General features: G+C 37.8%; 1 protein-coding gene across 3 annotated transcripts in view; it reads left to right on the forward strand.

The window, feature by feature from the left end:
• The first annotated feature begins 1,034 nt into the window (after nt 1-1,034).
• The window catches only part of cpt1a2b (carnitine palmitoyltransferase 1A2b), a 39,838-nt gene continuing 26,868 nt past the window's right edge, over nt 1,035-14,004 (forward strand). For all 3 annotated transcript variants that reach the window (XM_058770027.1, XM_058770028.1, XM_058770029.1), the window contains exon 1: nt 1,035-1,174. The gene's annotated coding sequence lies outside the window, so the exon portion shown is untranslated. The remainder of the gene's footprint in view (nt 1,175-14,004) is intronic.

Genomic DNA, 14,004 nt, shown 5'->3' on the forward strand with positions numbered 1-14,004 from the left:
GGTCTCACCAATTCTTTGGTTTTTCAGCATTTTTGTGTATTTGAACCCTTTCCAAGAATGACTGTGTATGATTTTAAGATCCATTTTTTCACACTGAGGACAACTGAGGGACTCATACACAACATTACAGAAGGTTCAAACGCTCATTAATGCTCCAGAGGGAAACACAATGCATTAACAGCCAGTTCAAATACACAAAAATACTGGAAAACCAAAGAATTTCTGGGACCTGAAGGATCTTTCTGAAGAACAGCAGGCAGTTTAACTGTTCAGGACAAACAAGGGACTCATGAACAACTATCACAAAACAAAACACAACAAACAAATAAAAACAACAACAACAACAAAAACAGTGGATCATTCAGGTACAGCACAGTATTAAGAATCAAGTGTTTGTAAACTTTTGAATGGGGTAATTTTTATAAATTCAACTAATATTTCCTCTTGTGGACTAGATGTAAACATATTTTATTCAGGTCAGTGCTAAATAAACAATAACATGCATTTTGTATGATCCCTCTTATTTAGGTAAAATCATTAACATTTTGCAGATTCTCCAAGGTGTATGTAAAGCTTTGACTTCAACTATATGTTAATGGAGATGAATTTGAAAAGTGCATAGAAAAAAACTTCAAAAAGTTTAAATCACATTTTAAGGAGATATATCAGTTCTCCCAAAGGGAATGTGTCTGACTGCATTGATAAAATAAACTACTAGCAGTCAATATTGTCAGAATGTTCCAGTAATATTTACATTTAGTGAATGTATGAACAATATTATGTAGCAATTGATTGATTGGTTTATTTTTTTAAATCAATAAGCCAAACTCCATGCATTGCATGGCATGCAATAAAGGTAGTCATACTTGTTTTTCTCTCATTAAAACAAATGTGTGCTTTAAATAAGTGCATATAGAGACAATGCTTTGATGACAGAGTTAAAAGTCCTTGCTGGCAGAGGAAAATTATACAAAGTCATAAATCATAAATTCTTCGTACGTGCCGCGTGATGTCATCACGTATGTAAATGAGATAGGCAGTGTGTGTACACGGATTACCTCAGGTATGTGTTGATTTCTGGAAGTAAAAGGGTGGAGAACGTAAAGTTGACATCTGTCAGAAACTGCAGTCAGTCTTAGCCTACTTGTTCCCGAACTACCACTCAAATTTACAGGTATGATTTTTCAGACATCTTGTCATTTTCTACGTAAATCAGAAAACACAAATTTGTCTTGGTTTGAAGAGCTTTTTTATTTGAAACCGGTAATTATTACTCATGTTGCGTCGTGTCACTAGTGACTACAGCGTTCAGGAATATTGGCTAACGTTAGCTTGTTGAAAGCGGTGGAAACGTTTCTAATGCTGAGAAACTTTACTGGGTGCTGTTTGTTTGCTTGTGTAATAAAATCAGTTAAAACGCTGTTTTACGAATTTTAAACTGTAGCCTCTTCATTTGGTAATACGCCTAAATATAATAGCCTAAACTGACAAAACGTAGGAAACTTTTTTCTTTTTAATAGCCTTTCTTGAGCTGTTCTATATGCAAAATAAATAAAAACTCTTCGACCAGTACAACATAAGCTCGTTTGAGCGAAACCATTATTCGTCGGGACATTTCAGGTTCACCCATCCAAACATGACGTCACGGCATCCCTGAGTGGTCTCGTGTTTTTGGAGAGCAGAGCAAAGGCGGAGAATCTGTCGCTGCGCGCTTAAAGGCGAGCTCAAGAGGCCGAAAGGATTACGCGCTGGTATTCGAGTTTCGTTACTACCACGTTTTACCAGTTTAACAACATTCAAACCTTTCTCCTTATCTTTTATCACATTTCCTATGAAATCCATGTTTAACGATTAACAAAACCAGAAACTTTATTCTCCAATGCCAGTCTATGCAGTGATTGTGAATAAATGTCTTTGTCTCTACTTCTTTTCCCCTCTTGTCTCAGAGCTCAATATGTCTGTTTTTTAAACTATGTGGACTTTTGGCCCTGCTGACTTTTAGAATTAATCTCCTTTAAAACACTTTTTATTTATTTCACTTACCTTTGTTTGTGAAACTTTCTCCAAAGGAGGACATACAATTAATGTTTTAACTGCATTTAGAAATGACATTGTAAAAAAAAAGAGTATATTTCATAGCTGGCAGTTACAACCCGAATTCCGAAATGTTGGGACGTTTTTTTAAATTTGAATAAAATGAAAACTAAAACATTTTCAAATCACATGAGCCAATATTTTATTCACAATAGAACACAGATAACATAAATGTTTAAACTGAGAAATTTTACAATATTATGCACAAAATGAGCTCATTTAAAATTTGATGCCTGCTACAGGTCTCAAAATAGTTGGGACGGGGGCATGTTTACCATGGTGTAGCATCTCTTTTCAAAACAGTTTGAAGACGTCTGGGTATTGAGGTTATGAGTTTCTGGAGTTTTGGTGTTGGAATTTGGTCTCATTCTTGCCTGATATAGGTTTCCAGCTGCTGAAGAGTTTGTGGTCGTCTTTGACATATTTTTTGTTTAATGACACGCCAAATGTTCTCTATAGGTGAAAGATCTGTACTGCAGGCAGGTCAATTCAGCACCCGGACGCTTCTACTACGAAGCCATGCTGTTGTAATAGATGCAGTATGTGGTTTTGCATTGTCCTGCTGAAATACACGTCGTCTGGAGGGGAGCATATGTTGCTCTAAAACCTTTATATACCTTTCAGCATTCATAGTGCCTTCCAAAACACGCAAGCTGCCCATACCGTATGCACTTATGCACCCCCATACCATCAGAGATGCTGGCTTTTGAACTGAACGCTGGGAGGTCTCCCTCCTCTTTAGCCCGGAGGACACGGCGTCCGTGATTTCCAACAAGAATGTCAAATTTGGACTCGTCTGACCATAGAACACTTTTCCACTTTGAAACAGTCCATTTTGCGGAGAGACCTGTTGACCGCAGCCTATTAGCAGCGGTGCCTCGGCCGTCTGAGATCATCCATGACTGTCTAAAGCTCTCCGTTTTCAATTTCCGTTAACTCACTAACAAAGCCGTTTTCCTCTCTGAGTATTGTGCTGACCAAAACCTGGACGTTGTTTGCCTTACTGAAACTTGGCAGCAGCCTAATGACTTTTTTAACTGAAATCAAGCGCTGCCTCGTGGTTTTGTTTATATCGCGAAACCTCGTGCTTCTGGGAAAGGTGGTGGCCTCGTGCTGATATATCGCGAGACCCTTAAGGTCGTTCCAGTGACCGTGAGGGAGACTACTTCTTGTGAAATACTGGCGGTCCAGTTGAATGGACCCATACCTACCCTCATTGTGACTGTTTATCGCCCTCCCAAGTCCTCTCCTGTTTTTATAACTGAATTTTCATCTATTTTAGCAGATCTTTGTACCATGACTCCAAATGTAATTTTAACTGGTGATTTTAAGTTTCATATTGACAATCCTACAGATTCACTTTGTAAAGATTTTATTTCCACCTTGGACAGCTTTAACATTGCACAATTTGTTGACTTCCCGACCCATAACAAAGGACACACGCTAGATTTAATCTGTTGCTCTGGACTCACACCCTTCGATCTCAATGCATTTGATCTTTCCAATCTGACCATAAGTTTTTAGTTTGTAATGTTTCTATTTCTACATCCAGCTCAGTTAAACGATGCACCATATCTTTTCGTAATGTTAAAAAAACTCAACACATCTGAATTGAACAATGAACTTTCTGTGGCACTGTCTACTCTTAATCTACAATCCCCTTTCTCTGTTGACCTGGTTAATCAATACAATAATATTCTAACTTCTGTATTGGATAACCTGGCACCTCTTCGAACCCGCACTGTTGCCTTTATAAAATCCTCCCCCTGGTTCACTCCTGGCCTTCGTTTAATAAAACAAGAATGCTGCCGTTTAGAACGTCTCTCTAATAAAACTGGACTTACTATTCATCAACAAATTTACTCTGACCATGTTGCCACCTACAAAAACGCTCTGAACTTTGCTAAATCTGAATATTACACACATGTAATTAATAACCATGAGTTCAATACCAGAGCACTTTTTTCCACTGTTCAAGGACTTCTGAAACCACCTTCCACTTCACTACTGTAATGTCAAGACTTTTTGGACTTTTTGCATAAAGTTGACACAATCCATAAACAACTGACTACATTCTTTTCAACACACTTTGATTGCAGTTGGATTAATTTACATACATCACCACTCACCACACTCTCTGACTTCACTTTACCATCAATCCAACAAATCAGTAACATCATCATTTCAGTACGCTCATCTACTTGTTCCCCTGATCCACCAGGCTGGTGTAGTTTACATTTTCTTTCTATATGCAGGTTGATTTACATTTTATTTTTGTTTATTTGTACTCGTTTTGTTTCTTGTGATGATTGTGCTTGTTTTTTATTTGGTTGTTTTAATTTTATGTAAAAGCTGCAAACTAGCTTTATGCTTTATGCCCTATGTACACGGCATTGCTTGTCTGTGTGTAACAACGCCTAGTGTATTGTCCCTGTTAAATAAATAAATAAACAAACAATCAAACTTCCCACATTCCTTGTTAAATCATGTCTCTCCACACTCTTCACTCCTCGTTATCTACCGGTATTCAGGCTTCAGTTACACCTATAATTAAGAAACCTGGCTCAGATCCCAAAGACTTCAATAATTACCGTCCCATTTCTAATCTACCTCTTACTGCCAAAATTCTTGAACGTACTGTTACAATACAGCTTCAGGATCATCTTCAAAATAATAATCTGTTTGAGCCATCGCAATCCGGTTTTCGTTCTAAACACAGCACTGAAACAGCCCTAGTTAAAATCACAAATGATCTCCTCCGTGCAGCTGATTCAGGCCTTCTTTCCATTCTCATCCTCCTTGACCTCAGTGCCGCCTTTGATACCATCTCGCATCCAGTTTTACAAACAAGCGTTTGGCTGGCACTGGGGTCACTGGTACTGCTTTAAAATGGTTCAATTCATATCTCACTGATAGGAAACAGTTTGTACAAATGAAAAACATCAAGTCATTTTCATTACACCACGGAGTTCCCCAAGGCTCAGTGTTAGGTCCCCTTTTGTTCATTATTTACATCCTCCCCCTCTGCAATATTTTTTGGCATTTTGGTATTTACTTTCACTGCTATGCTGACGAGACTCAGCTGTATTTCCACAAAACCTAGTATTTCATCATGCCCCACTGCACTTACTGACTGTCTACAGGCTATTACATCTTGGATGACAAATAACAAACTCAAACTCAACGGCAATAAAAGTGAAGTTCTTCTCATTGGTTCCAAAACTACACTTTCCAAATCCCCACCCATTAGTATAAGCATTGAAGGCTGTCTGGTACCCATTTCCTCTCAGGTCAAAAGTTTGGGTGTAATACTGGACTCTACTCTTTCTTTTACTTCATATATTAACAATACTGTCTGCACAGCTTTTTTTCCACTTGCGCAACATTTCTAGACTCCGCCCATCACTCACTCAGCACTCAACCCAAGTTCTTGTTCATGCCCTTGGCACTTCACGCCCTGACTACTGTAATGCCCTTCTTTCTGGTTTACCCCAAAAGCTCCTCCAACGACTTCAAAATGTTCATAACTCTGCTGCAAGACTCATTACTCGCATAAAATCAATAGAACACATCGCACCGATCCACATTCAACTTCACTGGCTCCCAATACCCCAAAGAATTCAATATAAACTCCTTCTCCTCACCTTTAAGGCACTCCGTAACCTTGCTCCCACATATCTGTCTGATCTGCTTCACCCTTACACTCCCTCCTGTGTCCTTCGCTCTTCTTCTTCTGGTCTCCTGTCCATTCCTTCTGTTAAAATGATCAAAATGGGGGCCAGGGCCTTCAGTCACGCTGCCCCCGAACTCTGGAATTCACTACCCATTCATATCCGTCAGCTGGACTCCATCAATATTTTTAAATCACAACTCAAAACCTACCTCTTTAAATCTGCTTATTCACTGTAATCTTTTGTGTTTTTATTTATTTTATTTTATGTATTGGTGTGTTATTGCTTGTGTTTTTGTTGTAAGGTGTCCTTGGGTGTCCTGAAAGGCGCCATTAAATAAAATGTATAAATAAACAAATAAAAATAAATTTTAAATGAGCCTTGGCCCACTGGACAAGATGGCGCTTCTGGACCATGTTCACACATGGCTTCCTTTTTGCATGATAGAGCTTTAGTTGGCATCTGCAGATGGAAGGGCGGATTGTGTTTACCGACAGCGGTTTCTGGAAGTATTCCTGGGCCCATTTAGTAATGTCAATGACAGAATCATGCCGATAAGTGATGCAGTGTCGTCTGAGGCCCGAAGACCATGGGCATCCAACAAAGGTCTTCGGCCTTGTCCCTTACGATCAGAGATTTCTTCAGTTTCTCTGAATCTTTTGATGATGTCATGCACTGTAGATGATGAGATTTGCAAAGCATTTGCAATTTGACGTTGAGGAATATTGTTTTTAAAGTATTACACAATCTTTTATGATTGGAGAGCCTCTGCCCATCTTTACTTCTGAGAGACTCTGCCTCTCTAAGACATAATTTTTATAGCTAATCATGTTACAGATCTGATGTCAATTAACTTAATTAGTTGCTAGATGTTCTCCCAGCTGAATCTTTTCAAAATGTATTGCTTTTTCAGCCCTTTGTTGCCCCCGTCCCAACTATTTTGAGACCTGTAGCAGGCATCAAATTTGAAATGAGCTCATTTTGTGCATAAAATTGTAAAATTTCTCCATTTAAACATTTGTTATGTTATCTTTGCTCTATTGTGAATAAAATATCGGCTCATTATTCAAATTTTTAAAAATGTCCCAACATTTACTGAATTTGGGTTGTAAATGCACACAATTTTTTTGTGGATGACAAATTTGAGTTAGGGTTCATTGTAATGTATAACAATGAAACTCTTCCAGGTAAGTTCAGTATTTCATAAAAGTGGGACCCTGGACCACAAAACCAGTCATAAGTTGCACGGGTATATTTGTAGCAATAGCCAACAATACATTGTATGTGTCAAAATTATAGATTTTTCTTTTATGCCAAAAATCATTAAGATATTAAGGAAGCTCATGTTCCATGAAGATATTTTGTAAATTTGTAATATGCTCTCTTTTGGATGAAAACGTTGTGTTTTTCTGCATCAGTTGTAAATGATGAGTGACAGAGCACAATGCAACAAACTTTTATTTACACACAGTTTAACTGCTCACTTTGTATAACCTTTTCACTCCAGCTCGATCTAACCACATCATTTTCGTGTTGCACGTTCAGCTCTGTCCTGTTGATCAGGTTCACCATGATTCTCTTTCGTTGTTGTTCTTTAATATTATGTTCGGATTTCTCAGATTTATTTTACATAGACACACATGATCAAAAGGATGATAGTATTTATGTTGTAAATAGCTGTACCACAAATGTCAAGGGTTGTTTTATATAAATGTAACACTAGGGGGCATTGATGTCTTAGTTGTAGACTCAGTTCATGAAGATTGCCCTCCCATTGCCACAACTAGCAGTTCTACATGTTTACTAGATGTGACTGGTATATTGACTGCAGTTTCCTTCTGTGACCTTCCTGACATATGATCATGACACCAATATTGTCCAGAGTTCATTCAGTCCCTCTTGGGTTTGCAATATTAAAACAGAACAAAATTTTGTGGAAAAAATATTTATTTGCATATACAATATGTGACCCTGGACCACAAAACCAGTCAATAAGGGTCAATTTTTTTGAAATAAGCTTTCCATTGATGTATGGCTTGTTAGGATATCCAAGCATTTACACTTATATTTAACATTTAGATTTAAGATTTTGAATTAAATAGAAGATTTCGATTTAGACAAAACATTTAGATTTAGCTAGAAAGAGGGAACATGTTTCGCCTGTTTTGGCCTCACTTCATTGTTTGCCGGTTGAATAACGTGTTAAATTTAAGGCTTTGCTCTGTGTATAAGGGGTTAAATGGCCAGATCTTCTCCACCGGAGATGTTCTAGTTTTTTTAGCCGCTTTTTCACTATGAGGCCGAACGGTTCTAAGAACTGTCAGGTGCGGTTCCAGTTGTATTTCCACGTGAGTCTGGTACGACGATTACAAACCGTTCTCGGACCGGAATTCTTGGCACGGTTAAACAACCGCACTGAGCCGGGTGTGTGCTTGACGTCGACACTCAGGATCTGTCACTTGTCTGTTGCCTGGCTTCTAGATTCTCTGTTGCTTGCTAAGCGCGCTATTTTGAGCAATGTAAACACCATAGACTGTTACCACGGCAACGACTGGCGCATTTAAATTGCATTCCATAGATAACCAGAAACATCATATGTAAACACTTGTGTTACCACGGCAACGACTGGCGCATTTGAATTGCATTCCAAAGATATCCGTTATCAGCCCCGCAGTGGAAAACGAAACCACTGTACCGGCCGGCTGGGATCGGCACGGAATGGAACTGTTATGCAAAGAGAACCGTTCAGCCCGATGATGGAAAAGCGGCTAAAATGCTGTCTGTGCCAACACTCTTAAAAAAAAAAAAAAAAAAGGTGCTATATAGCAGTGGTTCCCAACCTTTTTTTCATGTAATAATATTTAGTATTTTCACATCTAGATGGAAAAAAAAATTGTAATTTGCACTACTGTCTGTTCAAAATAAATGAAAAGAAACTGAGCATAGTAGATTTCTTTTTTTCCAGTTGTACCAAAATCGTATCAAACCGTGACCCCCTAACCAAGGTACGTACCGAACCGTGACATCTGTGTACCGTGCCACTAATATATATATATATATATATATATATATATATATATATATATATATATAAAATATTAATTTTTGTCTCTTAGAAATGCACATTTGACAGTAGTAGTTTGAGTTAGGATGCATTTGTAAATGTATGTTCATTATCAAAATCAGTAACATCTGTAAAAAATTGCAACAACCTCCTTTCTTATATGGTGAAATTAAATTTTTCTGACTGTTTGAGTTTTATTAAAATTAACCATTGTTCTTCCATAGTAGCATACATTTACATCATGATAACCAGAGTTAAAACCACACATATAGCACCTCAATACTGTGGTAAAAATCCAACTACAGTGGGGCAAAAAAGTATTTAGTCAGCCACCAATTGTGCAAGTTCTCCCACTTAAAAAGATGAGAGAGGCCTGTAATTTTCATCATAGGTATACCTCAACTATGAGAGACAAAATGAGGAAAAAAAATCCAGAAAATCACATTGTAGGATTTTTAAAGAATTTATTTGCAAATTATGGTGGAAAATAAGTATTTGGTCAATAACAAAATTTCATCTCAATACTTTGTTATATACCCTTTGTTGGCAATGACAGAGGTCAAACGTTTTCTGTAAGTCTTCACAAGGTTTTCACGCACTGTTGCTGGTATTTTGACCCATTCCTCCATGCAGATCTCCTCTAGAGCAGTAATGTTTTGGGGCTGTCGCTGGGCAACACAGACTCCAAAGATTTTCGATGGGGTTGAGATCTGGAGACTGGCTAGGCCACTCCAGGACCTTGAAATGCTTCTTCTGAAGCCACTCCTTCGTTGCCAGGCGGTGTGTTTGGGATCATTGTCATGCTGAAAGACCCAGCCACGTTTCATCTTCAATGCCCTTGCTGATGGAAGGAGGTTTTCACTCAAAATCTCACGATACATGGCCCCATTCATTCTTTCGTTTACACGGATCAGTCGTCCTGGTCCCTTTGCAGAAAAACAGCCCCAAAGCATGATGTTTCCACCCCCATGCTTCACAGTAGGCATGGTGTTCTTTGGATGTAATTCAGCATTCTTTCTCCTCCAAACACGACAAGTTGAGTTTTTACCAAAAAGTTCTATTTTGGTTTCATCTGACCATATGACATTCTCCCAATCCTCTTCTGGATCATCCAAATGCTCTCTAGCAAACTTCAGACGGGCCGGACATGTACTGGCTTAAGCAGGGGGACACGTCTGGCACTGCAGGATTTGAGTCCCTGGCGGCGCAGTGTGTTACTGATGGTAGCCTTTGTTACTTTGGTCCCAGCTCTCTGCAGGTCATTCACTAGGTCCCCCCCATGTGGTTCTGGGATTTTTGCTCACAGTTCTTGTGATCATTTTGACCCCACGGGGTGAGATCTTGCGTGGAGCCCCACATCGAGGGAGATTATCAGTGGTCTTGTATGTCTTCCATTTTCTAATAATTGCTCCCACAGTTGATTTCTTCACACCAAGCTGCTTACCTATTGCAGATTCAGTCTTCCCAGCCTGGTGCAGGTCTACAATTTTGTTTCTGGTGTCCTTTGACAGCTCTTTGGTCTTGGCCATGGTGGAGTTTGGAGTTGGACTGTTTGAGGTTGTGGACAGGTGTCTTTTATACTGATAACGAGTTCAAACAGATGCCATTAATACAGGTAACGAGTGGAGGACAGAGGAGCCTCTTAAAGAAGAAGTTACAGGTCTGTGAGAGCCAGAAATCTTGCTTGTTTGTAGGTGACCAAATACTTATTTTACCGAGGAATTTACCAATTAATTCTTTAAAAATCCTACAATGTGATTTTCTGGATTTTTTTTCTCATTTTGTCTCTCATAGTTGAGGTATAGCTATGATAAAAATTACAGGCCTCTCTCATCTTTTTAAGTGGGAGAACTTGCACAATTGGTGGCTGACTAAATACTTTTTTGCCCCACTGTATATGGTTTCTAGGTAGCCTATTTATATGTAAAACAGTAGTCTAAATACATTTATTATAAATGCACAAACGCTAGCCTATAGCTTAAATCACAAATATAGTGTAATTACATTCCATTACTCCTTTAATACATTTAACACATGTCTACATTAATATAATACATTTGATATAAATACCACATTTCTGCCACAATAGAGAATGAGAATGTGACGTGTAACGGGTGGAAGAATCACACGACAAGGGGAGATCAATAAATGCCCCGAAGGGTGTGTTTATTTTGCTTTGTGATCGTGCCGTAGTGCTCGTGTGAGATCTCTTCGTGCTCCAGGATCAGCTTCCTTCCGTGCTCCACGTGGGTGAGGGCTTGGTGTCTGTGCGGTGAGGGTGCCTCGGGGCTGGCCGGTCAGACGCTGCTATCTATAGGAGATGGAGAGGAAAGTTAGCGATTCTATAACTGGAGTCATGTCTCACCCGTCTGAGCCTCCTGACGGCTTATATAGCCGTCCCTTGATTGGGCTCAGGTGTGGCCGGCCAGCCCGCGTTGATGGCGTGCAGGTGATCCTCCTCCGTTTCCAGGGCGACGCTGATGAGGTCTCGGGACACGCGTCACAGACGTAACGCTGCGTAGAGTTCTGGGAAACTGCTTTGCTTATCCGCCATATTTGCAGGATAGCGCTGCCTTCCCGCTATTGAGTTTAGGGCAGTATTTGATTTTTTTTGTCGTGATTGTGAAAAATGTCACAATTGTATGTCATTCATGCTGCATCGAGAATTACAATAGTAACTCAGATCATCGTTCTGAGAGAAAACTGAATAAAACAGTATGTTTTTCACCTTTTTTCTATGTGTAAAAATACCAAAGGAAGCGGGAAAACGCCGAATAGTAAATCTGTTAATGTCACTGATTAAACCCACTGCCTCCCACTCAAGAAAGAATCACATTTCTGTGTGTTTTTGAAAGATTTGATTTTGTTGGTTTAATAATTAACGTTTCCTTCTTTGCGAGTATGGCTTGTGAATTAGAACTTAAACAGGGGACTTTCTGAAATGCTTAAAGTGGCTTAACCCTTGTGCGTTCTTCGGGGTCTTTTTGACCCACAAATGAAGTTTGCTCAATTTAAAAAAAATGTTCTCTTTTTCCAAATGGCGTGAGACTTTGTACGGTCGTCAACACTTTCTAGATCTACAAATAAAAAATAAAATTGGAATGATTTCTTGATTTTATGTTAGTGTGAAAAAAAAAAGTTACACTTATGGTCTTTGGGGTCTCTAGAGACCCCAGGCAACAAAATGTAATTTTTTAACAAAATATATATATTTTTAAAACAAATGTAATTTTACTCTGTTTATTAATGTTTTTACTCCACATTTGTGTAGTTTTTGGAAGACTTATGATATATTTTAAATTTATATAAATAAATTAAAAGACATTTTTATATAGGTTTTATACAAAAACAGCTTTTATGTAAAATTCACTTCATAAAGACCCACATTTCTAACTTTCATTCATGGGGATAACATGGATCATTTCACATGGTTTAGTGTAAAATTTTTGCCCATATTTTGGAAATTACAGTTTCAAAAGTAAAAAATTATCATTTTTACCACTAGATGGCTGCAGAGCTCCACTATTTACTATTTGCTATTTGACCAACTGAAAGATATCTTTTCACAAGTTTTCTTCAGTTGGATTCATATCTACATATTGTGAAATCACAATTATAACAATAAAAATGATTTTTGTCAAAGTTTTGCATTTTTAGAACTGAAAAAAATCAAATTTTCAATAATGTTACATTATGATTTGAATCAAACCTCAACAAGATGTTACAAGAGAAAGGTTGGAGTCTTTAGAGTTTATCATTTATTTCAATCATCTGTTTTTCATATCATTTTAAGTGTGTGTGTGTGTGTGTGTGTGTGTATATGTGTGTGTGTGTGTGTGCGTGCGTTCGTGTGCATTGTTGATGTGTCAGTGTCACCAATTTATTTTTGTGGTGGTTTTGCATTTTGGATTATTTTATTTGAAGAGACCCCGCATAGAAAATGGACAAAATTCATCCTCAAAATCAGAAACAACACAGAACACACATGGACAGAAATGAAGTGTCACACTTCCAATATTGCAAAATGATCATGCTGTGAACACACATACAGTCACACACACAAACACAGAGGAATAAATTTGTGAGACTAAAAAAAACTGCTCTTTTATAATTTGTCAAATAAAATAATCCGAAATGCAGAGCCACCACAAAAATAAATTGGTGATACTGACACATCGACAATGCACACACACACAATCACCCCCCCCTCCCCAAACACACACACACACACACACACACACTTTGAAAATTATATGAAACACAGATGATTTAAATAAATGATGAACTCTAAAGACTCCAACCTTTCTATTTGTAACATCTTGTTCAGGTTTGATTCGAATCATAATGTAACATTATTGAAAATTTGATTTTTTTTCAGTTCTAAAAATGCAAAACTTTGACAAAAATCATTTTTATTGTTATAATTGTGATTTCACAATATGTAGATATGAATCCAACTGAAAAAAACTTGTGAAAAGATATCTTTCAGTTGGTCAAATAGCAAATAGTAAATAGTGGAGCTCTGCAGCCATCTAGTGGTAAAAATGATCATTTTTACTTTTGAAACTGCAATTTCCAAAAATATGGACAAAAATTTTACACTAAACCATGTCAAATGATCCATGTTATCCCCATGAATGAAAGTTAGAAATGTGGGTCTTTTATTAAGTGAAATTTACATAAAAAGCTGTTTTTTGTATAAAAACCTATATAAAAAATATTTTTTAATTTATTTATATAAATTAAATAAAATATCATAAATCCTCCAAAAACTACACAAATGTGGAGTAAAAACATTAATAAACAGAGTAAAATTACATTGGTTTAAAAAAAACCCAACTATTTTGCTACAAAATTACATTTTGTTGCCTGGGGTCTCCAGAGACCCCAAAGACCATAAGTGCACAACCCAAAATGAAGACCGCACAAGGGTTAATGTACCAAGACAATGATGAAGACAAAATTGTAAAGCATGTGCAGATACGCATATAAGCCCAACATGTGAACACAAAGCATTTATTTACGTTAAGCAGTTTCCTCTCATAAGAACACTCGTAATTTGGCTCGTAATCATACATATAGGGGAACCACTTTTAGTTCTAAATAGCACCAAATCTTGGTGCTTCAGTGGTTCTTCAGCGGTTCTTTGGCATGACTGAGGGGCTATATAGCACC

Source organism: Onychostoma macrolepis, chromosome 03 (assembly GCF_012432095.1).
Source record: "Onychostoma macrolepis isolate SWU-2019 chromosome 03, ASM1243209v1, whole genome shotgun sequence".
NCBI classification, from domain to species: Eukaryota; Metazoa; Chordata; class Actinopteri; order Cypriniformes; family Cyprinidae; genus Onychostoma; species Onychostoma macrolepis.